Here is a 17866-nt window from a genome sequence, read left to right as displayed (position 1 = left end):
TGAACTCTTTACTTCACGATGGAGTCAGTGATTCATTTCACTAACGGCATGAGCAGAGATGAGGCAAGAATAAGGTTTTCATGCAAGATTCAAAGACTGTTATGGAAACTGCTCACATGAGGAATGCTAGACTGCTTACATCTACAGCTTCCACGTCAACAAAAATAACAGGCACCTTTTTGCTCTATTCCCAAAACAGCACTGTTAGTAAACCTGCAAAACTCTTAGGAGATTCCAGCAAAAAATTCAGTTTCACTAGAGACAACTGCCAAATATGATCCTTCAGATCTCATTTCTCTATGAAAGGAATACATTATGTTAGACATGAGTAGGTGGAAACATAAGCCATTTAGGCAAAACATCTAAGAGACTCCTGCACAAGAAAATAAACAATCTATTTTGAAAAAGTTAAGCATAAAATACTTTTCCAGTTATCATGCAATGCACACTATACACACAGTTTATTTTCTACAGAAAAAGGAATGAAACAGAACACTTACTGACCTAAGTACAAATGTGTGTCCAAGACAAACCTAAGTCCTTATTTTTTTTTAATTAATTCAAGTCTTGAGTAACTTCAGTGGGACAAACTGCTTAAAATATGTTCAAAATAATTCAGCCACAGGTTCACAATAATCGGTAAAATGTTTAACACTGTTTCATCATTACCTCTTTCATTTTAAATATTAACAGAAGATGCAGTGTTTGAATTCCTGCATCAGATAATGTTAGCTTTTTTTGAAAAACATGTCTTGAGAATAAGACAGCTGTTTATAGATTTTTTTTAGCCTAAAAATGACTACCATAATTTATTTACACTTTTGCTTTCCAGAAAAATACTTTGACTTTCTTCTTGTTTATCATTTCATTATAAGTTGTTTGTTAACCAATTTCACATTTGACATTATATAGCAACATAAACCCCAAGATCTGGCGTAGGACACGTGGTGTAATTAGTACTGTGGTGATCTTCAGCAAGATGAATATACCATTTACAAACATCACGTACTAAAGATGAAACAAAACCCAAGGCAGAACATTTGTTTACTGCATCAATCATAAAGCTCCATTTACATTACCAGATATTCTTAATGTCCACACACCTAGCATCAAAAGGCTGCACTATTTCAAAGGCAAGAAAAATCCCCAAACATAACAGTAGGTTTTTATACAGAAAATATGTATAAAATATGTATAAAATAGAAATCAAAATTTAAGGGCCATAAATTAGAAATTGTCACAAGCAATTTTCTCTATTGTTGACTGACTTCTTGGGGGACTGGAATCTGTGACTTTTGACTCTTGAAATAAACACTGTGTTACTGTGTCACACACTCAAAATGCTATGCACATTGATTGTCCTTTTTAGTTAAAAACAAACAAACAAACAAACAAAACACAAACAAACCAAACAACAACAAAAAAAACTACCAAAACCAAGCAAACAAAAAAACCCCTCTGGAAGGTTGAATTCAGAATACTCAGTTTGGACATGAGTTGCGCAAACCACTGAATCACATCTGTATGCCTCACTAATGCCAATGATCTCCTAACAAGTGCTTGTACATGAAGTTAAGTAGGTAGGCAGAAAGCTACCTTCTTCACCAAGTAATAAGACTGCAAGCACTGCTCTAACTTGCCAGTTTCTGGGTAGAACAAGGATATGTTGACAGTAACTGAAGTGTACTGCAGAGCAAGTGTAATCTACTTCTTGTTGCAAGCTAACCATCTCTTATAGGGAATTAAATATTACACCTGGAGGCAATGCTATTTCTTGTACTGAAGCCTGAAGGACAGGAATCCTGACTTCTTAGGATTCCCAAGCATCTATTACTTCTTACTTCCAACCCAAACCATTCTATGATTATTTGCAAAATAAATAAGAGACATTCACTCAAGTCCATCTCTCTTCTTTCAGAAAGAACTCTTATGGAAAGCTGATCTTGGACCATTCCGTACCCTAGCTAGTTTGCTTTTATCAGTTGTTAAAACAACACATCTTTTATATGTTTATTTTCAAAGAGCATAAAAATATAAATGGAGAAGGGTTTAATACAGAACAAATGGGGAATGGTATTTTCACAGAAAACCATAACGCTGAGCACATATCTAACCTACACTGAGACCAACATGTTATGCAAATGCAATACATAGCTCTCCCTTGTATCCAAAAGCTATCTTTTGCTGGGCTACAGGGGTATATGTTGCTTTACTTTCTATATACTTTTTGAATACTGCCCACCATAAAGGAAGATAAAAGGTCATTTAAAATTTAAACATCCAAGTGTTACAAGGGACCCTGTCATACCCTTATAAATTACTGACAAATTACACTAGATATACTATTCTTGAAAAGTCTCATCTGTCCAAAAAAAATCATGCAAGTGGCAAAAAGAATCTAGTACTATAAAGTTGTTCCATCTTCATAGACAATTTTTATACATAAAATTGTTCTTACCTATAAGATGCTTCAACCTTTAGATAAAGCATGAAAAATATCATGGTGGATAACCTGTACAGAAGAATAGGACCTATGGTAGTCTAAACTCATTTAAACTTAGTTTTTCTAGTAAGAAGTAATCATTGCCTGGCCAGCACAGACTCAGTGGAACTATTTTACATGCTATACTCCATATTCAGTGAGGTCTGCCTTTCAGAGCAGGGACCTGAATTCCAAGGAAAATATTTAGAATTTCATACCAGAACTTGTACTCTAGATTCTGCTCCACAACCCTTCTGCGACTTCTTTTTAGTTTACTCAAGTTTCTTCTCATTCTGAAATGTATCTTCTACCTGGTGTTTTGGTTGGTTGGTCCCTTGCATTTGTGAGATAAGCAGGTACATTAAAATAAATAAATAAATAAATAAATAAATAAATAAATAAATAAATAAATAGTAAAACCCTGAATATGAAACCTTGCTAACTCAGAAATAGAAGTCTTACAAAGAAAAGTGCAAGTTTAAGACTTAAAAAATAAATAAATAAAAGAATGGTAAACATACATTTACACAGACTGCAATTCCAGCTCTCCAGATTTAAAATATTTATCATTTACTTGCTTACAGGAAAACACCTTTGAAAAAGACTCTTAGTCATTAAGCCCAGTGGCCTCTGGTGCAAATAATTACAAAGTACTCATTGCAATGCAGTTCATTCCTGTGGGGACCTCCTAACTATGAAGATACTTTAAACTGGTATTCTGCAAAGATCTGATCTACTGCCTTTCTCCTTGAGAAGGAGAACAGCCTAAAAATCTCCTCCTGCATCTGTGTATGGTCCAGAGGAAAGTACAAGCTTCTAAAGCAACTATTCTGTAACAGAGATTTCTCTCTACATTAGTAGCACTCAAAAATGTTTTTGGGCTCCTGCTCTGCTCTGGTTCTGGCTATACTAGACTGATTGATTTTGGTACATGGTAGAAAAAGAACAGCAACTGTGCATTCAGCAGTAGTTTCCTTGCACTATTCAGCTATATAGCTTATAAGGAATCACTGCATCCGTGTATTTGGTATAGCTCCAGGGAATGATGCATGCAGAGCTGGTGACTTCCAAGCGAGCGTTGCTCATGTTAACATCATAAAATGAGCAATGATGGAGTACCAGGCTTTTTAGCCCCTACTTAAAACCTGTGCAGCCCACAAGATAAATAGAATTGAGTTATTAAAAGAAAAGTTACTATAGTTTAGCAGCTACACTAACATGGGAAGCAATTTAACAGTTCCTGTAACACTCCTGTCAAATATTTGAATACTTTCAATCATTAATGCCAATATTTTATCACTCACTTTTAGAGCAGTACTGCACTAAGCAGTCTGACCTAGCTTGAATTACCAAATGCTCCTACAGCACAGGCTCCTGAGACATCCCCCTGTTCAGGATGCTCAGCAATGTTTATGCTTTTCTCAATGGTAGAAAAACACAGGAATCAACTTCTAGTCGTCACCTGCAAGGAATGCATAGGCTCATCTCTGTGAACAAGGCAAGTCTCAGCCACTCCAGTAAGCAATGCCACCCCACTTCTTGAGGGACAACAGGAAGGCCCTGCATCGTCCAGCTTTCAGCATTGTGGATTTTTATCACACAGTTATATCATTAGTTCTTTACTCCAATCTGCCTATCTCTTCCCACAAATACCATGTTCAGAACTCATCCATGAGATCGCTGTCACAGCTCTAGAAGCAACGGTTAGTTTCTCCTGATAAAGTTTTGTGCATGAATCTTGTTTGTTTTATCAACAAGGAAGCCTGAAAGCTGCCCCCCCCACCCCCAGCTGGACAAGGCTGTGTGGTGCAGTAAGCTGAGGGAAGGCCTGTGCGTGTGTTACCATGGCACTGAGCCACCACACGGGTGCTCGGCCTGGGCACTGTGCTGACCGCTGTTGGGTAGCTGCCCCGTGGCTTCAAGCTCAGGCAGCGGGAGCTTACAGCTGCTTAAAATCACATATATGTGCCCTAACACACAGTTAGTTGAAGGAATAAAATAGGACCTCTGTATCTCCAAACAGCACACCCAAGTTCTTCACGGAAACATATACCTGCATGACTAGCACCTCTCCCTGAACCCAATTTGGCTGTTATGCTACTTTGTCTACATAGACAACCTTTAGGCAAAACCAATCTCTCAAATCGTAATTATTCATTCCTCACATACTTTACACCTGTGCTGTGAATAAGATGCTGGGTAGAAAGCCTTTAAAGAACAGAATTTATGAGTATTATAATACTCATGGATGAATTATGGTCACACCAATAGCCTAAACTATGAAACATCCTACTATTTTAGTCCTTTAGCCTTAAAATAGTTACATTAGAACTGTCTCATTTTTCCACCTAACACCCTGACATACCCAAAATACAGAAATTCTGCTGCTGAGTTGGTATGGCTCCACGCGATGTGGTTTATCAGCAATTCTGGGCCAGGTCTTTGCAAGTGTTCTTTATATGTCAGAGGTGCCTGAGAGCCCCCATATGGAACAGGCAGATGGGGGTGGTGGGAAGGATTCTCCACCACCAGGAAAAAAGTCAGAGGCGCGGAGTCTGTCTGCACCTAGTGGTCTGGACTCAGAGAACATCTAACTTCCTCCTTGCTTCACATCCCTCTAACCCAAACCCATTTCCAAGGCAGCAATTTAGTAAGTATCCAAGAAAGGAAGCCCAGAGATTACCTTAGTGAAATATGGAAGAACTGCTTTCACAATATACACTGCTCTATTTACGCAGCTCTTCCATCAATGTAAATACACATTATCAAGAACCCCAGATGCTGGAATGAATTCAGTAAGAATATTTTTCATCAGAAAATTCCACCTCTCACTTCTCAGATCTCATCACACCAAGTCAAACCTGGAAACTAGGACTCACAGACCTTCCAGACAGCACCAATTACAGACTTAGTGTCATTGTGCCCATAGAGTACAATGACACTTTTCCCACATTTCACCTCCAACTAGAGCTTTCTGTGTTCTTACAGTAACCACCTCTACATTCTTTCTGTCCATGATGGAGAACTACCTCATGATTTCTCCCTCTACTTCCCTTTGTTTTATAGGTGATAAACATACTTTTCCCTCAAAATCGTCTGTTTGATTGGCATAATTACAATAAACTCAAAGCAACTATTTCCAACTTGTCCTAAATCTACGATTACCTGAATAGTGGAGCTGATCTATTGGACAGTTATACCAAAAAAGGGATCCATCTGTAAGTTCATTTGTATTAGTTTCTTGCTAGTTAAGTTAAACTTAATCAGTCTGAGGGTTCAATGACTGGCAGGGCTCAATATCTGAGATAGCATTTCCCTCTTTCAGTAGCAGTGACAGTAGACATCTTCTGAAACTGCATCATTAGTTCAAAGTCAGCTGCTGTTGTTTCAGACCCAAAGGGCTTATATACCCAATCATTTGTGTTTCCCTATTGTACTAGTTGATCTAGCAAGAGCTATTATAACTTGAGAAGCCAGGTGTTACAGAAAAGCTCCTCTATTATGTTTGTCACTGGTTTCCTCCAGCTTCACACTGAATTCACCAGAAAAGCTCCTCTGCAATTAATGGAAATTTTGAATTGTAGACCAATCCCAAACACATTTATGTTCCAAATTTTCAGCAGTGAATACAAAGAAATTACATATCAATAGTAGACTTTAAACACTTGCGTGTGTGAGGCACCAACTGTCACTGAGTACTTTATTTAAAACAAATCCATTTGCATTCTGTGATCACTGTCCACACAAAACAGTTGCAAATTTTGGTAAGTATGTGGAATGAAAGCATGAAAATTTACTTTATCTGCAATATATCAAAAGCGTTATGATAGAAAGATGAAAAATATTGGTTTGATTAAGCAGCCCTTCAAAATCACTTTGTAAGCAGGGAAATTCCACAGCCAGAATCAACCAAGAGCACTTAGTCAAAATATCACTTATAACATACAAAGGATCTTTTGTCTCTGCAGCTACTACTCATGATTCTTCAAAAAAGTAAATAATGATTTTATAAAACCATGAAAGAAAGAAACATCTTTAACTTCATTCAATCCACACATTGGCTATTTAAAAGATGATGTTCCATCTGAAAAAAAAAAAAAAAAAAGAAAAGTGTTTTCAGTATAAAATTAATCAAGAGCTTGTTTTCTTATATATTCTATTCTTCTTCTTGAAGGAAGAGATAAATATAATTGCACTTCCTTTAATTAGTGGTGATGGCTTCTCTAAAAATGACTCAAGACCTCAAGACTTTTTTTCCTTTATCTCAAGATCAACTACTTTTTCTGTGGCAGAGTGAATTTATCTGTCCGATCTGATAAGTAGTAACTAGCACTGAAATCTGTCTTCAGAGTATTTAATGTTTGGATTCTATTATTGTAACGTGCGTTGGTAGTACATAAAGATTCTAATAGATACAATACAATACAAAAAGTCATCTGAAAAATTGTATTTAAGAAACTTAAATAAATAGATAATCCTGACACATTTTACATCCCAAAGGCACGTGTTGATTTCTCTGAGTGACTCTGAACACATACTGTAATAGCCTAACAAACCCTTCAAATCCAAACTAAATTAATTAGGTGATGGTATTTTACCAGTATCGCTAAAAAGAAGAACCAGAACTAGGAAGCACAATGGAAGTCTCCTGCTGTTGAAAGGAACTCCAGTGCCTCTACATAGAGCTTCATAGAATCAGGAAATTAATAGCCTTTTATAGGTCATGTCATCGGTATTACATTGTATTACTATGTCAGCAACTGCTAAGGAGACTTAATGTTAACATTTGGAGAGCTTCTTTTAGTACTCCAACCTTGCTATTGATCAAGGCCAGTAAGTGCTATCATCGTACTGACAAAGCCAAAATAGAAATTACGACCTTAGAAATACTTTAAATCTTCAGGTACTTCCTTTCTGCATCGCAAATTCACAAAGTGTGAAAAATGTAGTGATTAGGAGAAAGCCAAGACTAAAAACTGAGTCTGCTCCACAACAGCAGCTTTTTCATATGTTAGGACACTCAGTGAAAGCTACAAAACAGCTGGGGCAGAATACATATTACAGCCTATGTTCTTCTCTTTTAATTGTTTTTCAAACAAAAAAGAAATAAAAGAGCTCTTACTTCTGTGAATAAACTCCACATTTAAATGAATGAAAGCAAAAATGAAATGTCTTTAGGTAGATGAAAATAAGAATTAATCCAAGTGTGCTCTCATACTTTCACACTATCTGTATGAGTGCATACTAAAACGCATTGATTTCTTATATGATGGTATCAACTTAAAGAAATGCAAATGTTAGTGCATATTAAAATGTTCCATTTTATAGTTCTAAAGAAAAATCTTGTATATTCTACTTCTGCGCTGTCTCATAAAAAGTCATAAATTCACCCCTGTGACCATACATCTACCAGTTCACAGTTGTTGCAAACTCAGTTGGTTATTTTTTTGTTTGACTGGTGAAATGGAATCTGTTAGTACTGACAAACTGCTACACAACAATTACACTAGCTCTAAAAAGTAATCTATGAACAGTAACACTTTCAAGGACCACTGCAAAGAGAAATTTATATAAATGTACCAGGTAACCCTATGTTGTAAATCCATATATTCCTTATACTGTGATATAGGGCCAATGTGAAATCACCCTACTAATTACAAGTTGAAGATACATTGCTTCCCTGTCATCAACTCATAACCATACCACTTGGTTCCTCATGGAAACAGTCAGCTGCAGCAATTTCATCTGTCTATACTCAGTGCAAGCAGTCTCTAACTCCACACCCTTGTGAAGTAAAGCTCAGGTATGAAAAGTGTGTGATTCCAAATTTGCAGCTCAACTAGCTTCTACTTAGGGCACCACAAGGTATTTTGGCTACACTGCAACATCACAAATCGTATTTTTAGTTTTAGTTTTTAAGAAGGACTAGAAGAAACCATAAAAATATTGTGTAAGTAAATTGCAACCAATCTGTGCCTTGCAGAAGGTCATCACTAGGACTGTTTCCATAACCATCACATTTGAGAATTCCTGTGAGATTTTTCCTGCTGAACTACGTTGAAACAAAACAGAAGTCTTATTTTTCCTAGAGCTTAAGTTTGCTCTTGGTAGCATTCATGGGCTCCTTCAGAGGAGCTTCACAACAGTCATAAAAAAAAAAAAGTGAATTTAGATTTGTTATTCTCCTTCATTCATACTGTTGTCTATTTAAACTTGTATTTTACTTATAGTGGTGGTTTTCAGACAAATGGCCTATTCAAACTGCAAAAAAGTTGTTTGGGTTTTTAGTTAGACTGGGATAGGAACACACTAACGATTTAAGCAAAAACATCTCAGATGGAAGCTATTGTTTATTACTTATTTCCATAGAGACTGGAAGCCAAATCAACCAAAATACCAAAGTGCTGCAGGAGTTACAAACACAGCACCAGTGACAAAGTGTTCCCCAAGAGCTCGCAGGACAAAGACTAAGCTGTAATAGGTGAGCTAAACAAATGTGCAGGGTGGGGTTGGGAAGATGGAAGTAAGAAAAGGGACGTAAGAAATTCTATGTCAACTACAAACTACAACCCTCCCTGCTGGTATCAGATTTTACTCACTGATTCAGCTGTCTGCTATCCATACGCATAGAGCCATAGATTTTTCTAAGGAAGTCAGTAATTGCCAGAAAGTTGCCAGAAACAATGCATCTTTGTCAAAAAATAATTTTGTAAAGCTGCCATCAAGAATATGCATAGAATGAATCATACCAATGAATCAGGAAAAAAATAATGTTTCGCCATTTAGATCCCAACACTATTTCCTGATACATCTACGTTAGAGATTAACTGTGTAGAAAGTGTTTGTTTTGGTAAGAATTTGCTTTGAGTTGAAGTGGTGTGACTGCACAGTGGTGTTCCTGCCTGTGGAAGAACCCGTCCTGAAGCTGTGCACAAGGGGTCACCAAAGGCACCCCATTTGCAGCGTTAGCGTTGTGTTTGTATACATATACACACAAAAATGTATATACCTAAACATGGTTCTTCAGCAGTCACTGCCCAGTGCCCACATACACTCTGTAAACCAAACAATTAGTGCAAATTCCACTGCCAGTGACAATTAAATGTAGGAAAGCAGATCTTGAACCCTAACAGACTGCAACAAATGGAAGCCCAGTGAAGCCTCCCTCTCAGGGCTGCAGCAGTTGGTAAAATAAAGGTATCCTTTCAATAACTTCTACTCTCATCTTTAACCTCTTCTGAGAAAGAAAGTTTTCTCTTCTTTTCCTTATTAGGTCTCTTGTGAAAATGGGATTCTTACGAACATTATGGCAAATTAGTGGGCTATTTTTATATTTTATTTCATCCAAACCTCTAACCATACAAAATAATGACAAACAAAGGAAGAAGATTCTTCCACAACAGAAAAGAAATGACTGATGACCAGTAGCAAATGAACAGTTTGGCCAGATGTTAGGAAAGCTGCTGAGACAAAGATGAATTCAGCTATTAATAATGGGATAAACCGTTTCAGCTTTAGGTAGCCAGTCAAATTTAGTTGTTTCACAAGTAAGAACCAATAGTGAAAGCTGTTGAGACCATAGTGGTCAAGTAACACTATGTATCTTTCATTCCAGAAGTGTCCTGCATTTGGTAACAGACAGTTTTATTTTATAAACAACAACGATTATTTTATAAACAACAAAACTAAGACAGAGAAGGTAAGGGCACACATGCAGCTAGCTGCACACACTCTTGCCATTGCACGGTGGAGCTTGCTGCCTGTGCTGCACCTGCTCTGCTCATTGAGGGGTTTCAGTCTCAAAGTCTGTCAAGCTGGTACTTTCCATGACGCTACATTTACTGGAAAAAATGTAACATGAAAAACACAGCCATCAGGGAAATAAGCATCCCTCTAGGAAATATCTAAGGTACTATTTACCAACATTTAAGAATAGACTGGCTACAAGTCTAATAACAAAAGTGATAGAAAGAGACACAACTTGTAGTGTCAACTTTTTTTTAACTTAATAATTTTCTTAATATTTTAGAATCCTACTTGAGACTATTAATAGAAATTAACTACCTTATTTAACTTCTCTTTACACAAAACTGCATCAACTGTTTTTAACTGAGGATTTAGGGACCAAAGGACTGCCAGGCGGATGTATACCTGGTACAAAGTTTTCAATGAAGAAGTTGAAGAACTGATTCTTTTTCAGCACCACCAGTATTTCTTTCCACACCAGTAGTTCAAAACTTTGCTTGAGACTGCTGCATCTATCTATAAAGAGTTTTTAAAGCAAAAACTGTGAAGAAGAAAGCATCTAATTTATCTTCTTCCTGTTGGGATGTTAACCATCCATTTCCAGCTGAGACAGCTAGAAGATGGACTTGCAAAGGTGCTGTAGGCACCAGTCTTTCATTGCACAGAATCTGCAAAGCAGCTGATACCGTGAACTACTTTTTGAGCAAAATACTATCCATTTCAAATAAATATTATAACATCACCCCATTTTTATTTACAAAAGGGCATGACTATATCTATTCACAAATTAACCATGTTAAGAACAAAGCCTACGTATCCCAACATAACAAAAGCCAGCATACAAAGTTCAGACACTCCACTTTTATCTGCATTGCCCTCCGCAGTTTTCCAACTTGTGCTGCATGTCCTACAGTAAGCTGCTTATCAATCCTAAAAATGGCGCTGTGCAGACGCAACCTTAAACCAATCCTTTTTATCTCACTTCATTTTGCACATTCTGCAGGCTTAAAAGTGAACTCTAGCATTTTTCACTTTTACTTTCAAGCCCAGGGTGCATAGAGAGCAGGGGGAAAAGGCTGAAGCAGAATGGTGAGTCCACTTACAGCTTTACTTGCTGCACTGCTTTCAATTGAGGTCTCTTTGTAGGCACGTATAATGTTATACGTAGTGTATGCTTCTACCTTCTTTGTAAGGAAATTAACTAAGAAATGATGGGTGCTGTCTGACTACTGATTTAAATGCACCTAAGAAATGGGATTTGTTGCTTTTTGTTGGCTTTACCACCCAATGTACCTAAGAGGATCTGTTCAGAGAACTGTTCAGCCGCACGCAGGATTAACTTGGTTAACTTCAGAATCTTCTGACTGCGAGGCGTTCAGAGCCACACAATGAATGCTGAAGTAATATATAAGCAAATACCAGAATCAATCCTTTCCATGACTGATTTATTTCTCCATTCCTGTTTGGAGAATGGCTAGAAGTACAAAACACAGGCAGACAAGATAAAGGATACCCGATGCCAAAAGTGACAGAATGGTTTACCAGTAAGAGGCACAAAGATTTTCACATACTTTTGCATTGTAAAACTGAGTGCTTGTATTTGTCCAGCACCACCTCCCCATCATAAACAGGGACTTCATTTCTAGGCACTGGCAGGTATACCAAGAAAAGAGGAATTTATCTTACAAAATTCAAAGTCCTGCCTGTGTACAGGGAGAGATAAACATGTCAACAAGAAGTAGAAAATGGAATTCAACTCTGGAATCAAGTCAGAGTTGAAAGAAAAACTATATATAGGACCTAGCCTTAATCCCATTTAAAACAGCCACAGGCAAGAGGATCGGGAGCACAACTCTACCTAGGTGCAACTCTAGCGTGTTTATTAAACAAACCTGTTTGTTTTCCAAATATGTATTTATGTATTTACTGCACCAGAGACTAACTATTTTCGCTTAACAAAACTACGCAAAACCAATCCCAGATTAAAAGGACCTGGGATCCGTCTCAGGTTTTGGGCTATGGATATGGTGTGATACCATTCACGTTTTGTTTGTTTTGGTTAAATTTGACTTTAAATTAACATACTTTGAATGGCACAGTTACTTAAATCTCGTCATTAGCATCCTTCCTTTGAGGACGTGGAGAAAACGAAGGGCAGGCAGCCGATGCAGAAACAGGTTGCCCCCGGACCACCGAGCCAAGGAAGCGGCCACCGAGCGCTGTAGAACTTCCACAGCCCTCACGCTGCCCCCGGACAGCCCGGGGGGGGTCGGGCCCTGCCCGTGCCCTGGGAGCCGAGGCCAACCCCCGGCCCCCCGGTGTGTGCGCGGCGAGGTGATTCACTTGCTTCGGTTCCGCGGAACCGATGATTCACCCCACCCATCGCATCACGCGAACCGCGCGCATGAAGGATAAGGGGGGAGGGAGGGAGGGAGGAAAAAATCAAGTTCTTTAAACTTTGTTCTGCCGGAACGTTTATTTGCGATGAGCACCGAGCCCGGCACCCCCCCCCCCACCCCCTCCCCTCCAACACGTGCCGGGAGCTGCCGCCCCCTCGGGCGGGATGGGCGGCGCGGCGATGGGGACGGGCTGCCCGGTACCTGCCGAGGGGAGGAAGGCAGGGCGGGCTCGTCCCTCTCCTCCCCACCGGCACCTTATGTAACCGGCCGCCCCGCGGGATCCCGGCTGCTACTGCTCGCTCCCGGAGCGCCCGTCACCGCCCGCCGGCCCCTCGGGCAGCCCCGCATCCCGCTCCCTCATTAGCGGCTAATTAACGAAGGAGAAACTTCCTCGGCGGCCCCCGCCCCAGCGGCGGCGCCGGGAGCGGTGTGACGGCCGGCGGCTGGCCGCCCCCCCCCCGCCCGCAGCCGCGCCCCGGTGGGCCCCTTACCTTCCCCGGGCGGAGGCCGCGGCACCCACCCGCGGGCGCGTTGCGGGAGCGGGGAGCGGGCAGCGGGGTGCGTGCGGCGGCGGCGCGGGCGGCGCCGGCTGGGCGGGCGGCCGGGGGGCGGGGAGGGCGGGTGAGGCGGTTGGGCGGCGGGAGCGCGCCTCGCCGGAGGGGGCGGCGGGGGGAGGCTGCGGGGCGGCGCGGGGAGCGGAGCGGAGCGGCGCGGGGCGGAGGGGGGTTTCCCGGGGCTTGTTTACGCCCCGCTCGGTGCACGCGCTGCGGTGATTGGATGCAAACTGGGGCACTGCCCCGGGCGGGAGCCGCCGGCACGGTCGTGACCGGGGGTGCTCGGCCGCCGCTGGAGCCCCCCGAGGTGGAGGAGCCACCCCTGCCCTGCCCGGGCACAGCACGGCGAAAACTCCTCCGGCCGTCCGCCCGCCCGCCCTTCTGCCCTCCTTCCCTCCCACCCTCCCTAGTCGCTGCCCGGTGCGGCGCTCTGCGCACGCGCGGCGCGCTGGCGGGGGCCCGCGAGGCGCATGCACCCTGCGCCGCGGTCGCGCATGCCCGTGAGGGAGAGGCGAGGCTGGCGCCGGGCCGCTGCCCGCTCCCGGTCCTCGCTTCACGGCGCTCCCCGCCCCTGGGAGCGGGCAGGGGGCTGTGGGCTGGTTACCCGGGGAGGCCTTATCCCAGCTTTGTCCGTTCTGCCGTAACTTATTTTATCCTTGGGAATTTCCAGTGAAATAAATGTTTAACCGAGTAATTAAAGAGAATGTAACAATTGGATGACATTACTCGTGTTCGTTAACTTGTTAAGTAGCTCCTTGTCATTAATCCCTTCTCGCAATCAACAGCAGCAATAAAGTAATACCAACATATATGCCATGAGGGCTCATTGCGCCAGGAATCCCCAGTCTGCACTCAGTGTGCACCACAGGAATTTCCCCTGCTCACTTACAAATGAGTAAGCTTCTCAATCAATTTTCCCTGAAACTTAATAACAAAGCGCACCCAACTTCCTCGAGTCATGACAGAACCAACATCATTCTGTGTAACCCACCTTGTGCTGCCTTTTGCGTGGGGCTTGGACTCAAGGCTCTTGTTGAGAACCTGCTCCTCACTATAACCAGTAGCTGGCCAGCAGTCAGGACCACGGGTGCTAACAGCAGAGCATTCACCTGCAAGTTAGCACCTTTGCAAGCTTGTCTGCACTCAAAGAAAGATGGAATAGTGAGAGAGTTTTGAAGGGTTCATCTTAATCTATCCATGACATTTTCCAAGTAACGAAGCAAGCAAACAAAAACATTACCTAGGGAAGAGCTCTCTTGAGCCTTACTAACGTTTTTTTTTCCTTTTTTTTTTTTTTTTTTTTTTTTTTTTTTCTTTTTTCCTTTTTGCCACTTCAAGCCTTCCTGGGAGCACTGTCCAGGAGTTGAAGATGTTTTAGTGTCACCTGACCATGTCACAACATCACGTTTATTTAGATGTCAGTGTGCACTGTCAGAAAGTGGACATTTTAAGGGTTTGCTGGTCAGACTACTGTTTGCCGTGACTGCTCAGTCAGCTGTTAGCAATAATCGGTTTTGTGATAATCAGCCAGATTTGTGGTATCAGAACAGTGCATTGAGCTCCTTTGAGTTTATACTCAATGGGTGTAACACAATGCACAGAGTACTTTTAGAGATTAAGACAATCTTCACTGAAAATAAACTGGGCTGTTCATACTTGAAGCAATTGCATCAGACTAACTGAACACTCAGACATCTCCAAATTGTTTTACCTGGGTTCTATCCTTAAAGGTTTTCATTTTGTCTGTTTGCTTGGGGATTTTGTTTGCTTGTAAGTAGAACTTCTGACTATAAGCTTTCACTTGCAAAAGAGGAATAGATTCTGGAGTATGAAACAGTTCCAGAGAGATACAGCAGTTCTCACTGCATCCACTTATCTGAAAAAAATAAAATAAAATAAAGGACAGAAAGGGAACAAATTTCTTCCTAGTCTCTCCTATATTTGAAGGCAGTTAAGCACCCACAATGATTTTACTGGAAAACGAATCCTTCCTTAAAACTTCTGAGAGATCCCCTGTTCCTGGGAGGTATGATAGCACAATATGGTAACATGTAGAGTGCTGTCTGCCAGTGAGAAACAACCGGTGCCTACACTGAGGTCATGGGAGAAACCATGACAGAGATGCTAAAGTTTTAATCGAAGCAGAAATTGTAGCCACCAGTGATGGTCTAGACATGGAAGGACAGAGCTCAGAGCAGATTAGCTATCTTTAACAAGACATAAAGGAAGGCATACAATAAAAGCAATACAAAACACAGTTCAGTATTAATGATCGCTTCTCTTAGTATTCCCTATCTAAACAACAGATGTAGGCTTCCCTGGCCAAGATGGCCACAGATTTAAATATAAGTACATACTACAATATATAATTGTAAATTTAGATGAAAACTTATTTTCTTACATGCTTACCTGGCTCCTAGGAGACACCAAAGAGCAGGAAACTAATAATCCAAGCTCAAGAGCTTGCACCACTCACTCTATTTGTTGCAATGTAAGAGTCTAAGTCAATCAATTAGCTGTGAAAACCTTGACTACAGATTCCAGTTTTATTGTATGTTTTAGATGATACTGAATTAGCTTTTAGTGTAATTAGCTTTCACAGTAAACTTTGCATACAACACAAGAGGGTTTGTCTGGTTCAGGACTGAGTTTTCTAATTATATTTCTTTCACTTCCTCTGCTGATTTTATTTCTAGTAGTGTGTGGAGCCTTAAACTACTCTGTGGGGCTCTGTTCTTTATCCTGGGCTTTTTAGCATCTAGGTGTTTCCTCAAATTGATGGCTTGTATAAGTTGTCAGTTAATTGTGATTAGAGCAACAGCCACATATCTATCATCTCCTCTGATTACGCATCTTTGGAGAACTGGCACAAATGTGGTTTTCAACTGTAAAATTTGTGGTCGGGAAATATTTTTTAAAACTAAACCAAAGCAAAATCAGTGTTCAGCTTGGTTCTCAGCAGTTACTACATTTAGAGTTGTACGTTAATTTATGAGCCATTAGCAGATTCTGCCTGTCAAAGAAGCCCTCATAATTTCCACTGAAAGTTGAGCCATAACCTTTAGGTATATGTTTATCTTTCAGGTCCCTGGCTGTCAGTTTCAGATTTAATCTACATAAATATCACCGGATACCCTCTCTACCTCCTCAGGAATATTGCCAGGATACATTTTTCCATTTCCAAAGCTTACATAGAAACTGAAATTCATGGCTTTTAAGTATCTAGCAATAATTATATAGCTTTCTTATGAGCTAGGACTTTTTGCCAGAGTGAATGATGAGTCCCTCTTTCCTTTCACCCAGAATTTGACTACTAAGCTATCTTGTTTAGCAAAGTACTACCACACTCATGACTACTTCTATTCGGAAAGAGATCATCACCACTCCTAACTCCATATTTAGAATCATTATGCTATTTTAGAGTGATTTTGCATTTCAGTTCCATTTGTTGTACATATTATTCTGTCATATGCAATAGGCTCTCCAAGCAAGGTTATTAGTTGTTTAATTATCAGCTGTAGGCACCCTTGAGTTTCAGCTTTGCTGAGCACAGCTTAGTGGCACTCTTGATTCCAGAGGATCTCACACCAGCAGTGAGACTAAATTATGGATTCTGCTTTTTGGTGGGTATTTTTAAGTCAAGCATTGTTTTACTTCTGTTATATAAATACTGAAATACACATGAATTACGCAGCAGAAAACAAGTACCCCATTGCTGTTCAGTTGTAGAGGGGCAGGAAGAAATGTAAAAGGTCGTTCACCTGCTCAGCCCTGGCTTCAGCTCCAGCAAGAGGAATTGCCAGATGATTTCTCTGTTTCTTGTCAGTTGGAAGAGCTAACTCATTAAAAAGTTGGTACAAAGCGTACTACAAGAAAATGTAGGAGCTTACTCTCTTCTCAGGGAAAAGCCGTTGAGATCAGTGGATAAGCAGCATGCTTAATATTATTCATTCGTGTGTTGTAAATAAACGACAAACACCTTTTAGTTGCCAGCCTCTATCTGGTACCAAAGACAAACATCTGTGGTGTTGGAGCACAGCTACGTCAACATCAGGCATTGTGCACTGCTGCAAGGAAGGCAGCAGCCTCTGTGCCATGGACCTGCTCTGCTGCTTTGAGACAGCTCATCTCCAGTCACGCCTTTCCAGAAACTTTCACTACTTCTTTCCATTTAACTTTTTTTTTTTTTTTTTTTTTTTATTTATTTATTAAATGTACCACCTTCCATAGTTTATTGTGAAACAGTGAAACATTTGAGTTTTAATGTCAGGGAAAGGTGTTTCCCATCAGTAATTTGAATTTCATCATTTTATGCAATGCGAACTAAGATATAATTACATTACATATGAGACTATTACAACATCTCATTTTGTAGAAGGGATAAAGTATACGTGAATGACTATGGGCAATCTCCCTCCAAAAAGAAGAAGGATACAGACAGGTTGTCTCCTAATAATGAGCTGTTTTTTTTTTTTTCACACTGGGAAGTTCAGCTCACAGAGAATTGCTATAGTAGAGGTAAATAGAATGAAATGCTAACAATTCTCTTTGAGTGGGTTGGATGGACTTTGGTACAGAAATACATTGGATAAGGCTGATTCCTGCGCTCAATAATCACAGCAGCTATTTCCAAGCTGTTTCCTCCTGTCAGCGATGCTATGCTTCTTGAGAGATTCAGGGCATAA

The 17866-nt window shown here is 40.7% G+C and overlaps 1 protein-coding gene across 3 annotated transcripts in view; it reads right to left on the bottom strand.

Moving 5' to 3' along the window:
* PCGF5 (polycomb group ring finger 5) overlaps window positions 1-17866 on the bottom strand; it is a 102155-nt gene that overhangs the window by 50867 nt on the left and 33422 nt on the right. For 2 of the 3 annotated variants that reach the window (XM_084525667.1, XM_084525669.1), the window contains exons 2-3: window positions 14893-15057; window positions 14173-14318 (exon numbers count right to left, since the gene is read on the bottom strand). The gene's annotated coding sequence lies outside the window, so the exon portion shown is untranslated. Of the gene's footprint in view, window positions 1-13118; window positions 13272-14172; window positions 14319-14892; window positions 15058-17866 lie in introns of those variants that run through there. The other variant, XM_084525666.1, reaches the window with a different exon arrangement.

This window comes from Aythya ferina (genome assembly GCF_964211825.1).
Source record: "Aythya ferina genome assembly, chromosome: 7".
NCBI classification, from domain to species: Eukaryota; Metazoa; Chordata; class Aves; order Anseriformes; family Anatidae; genus Aythya; species Aythya ferina.
The sequence above is the reverse complement of the archived record's forward strand: the minus strand, read 5'-3'. Positions and strand labels throughout refer to the sequence as shown.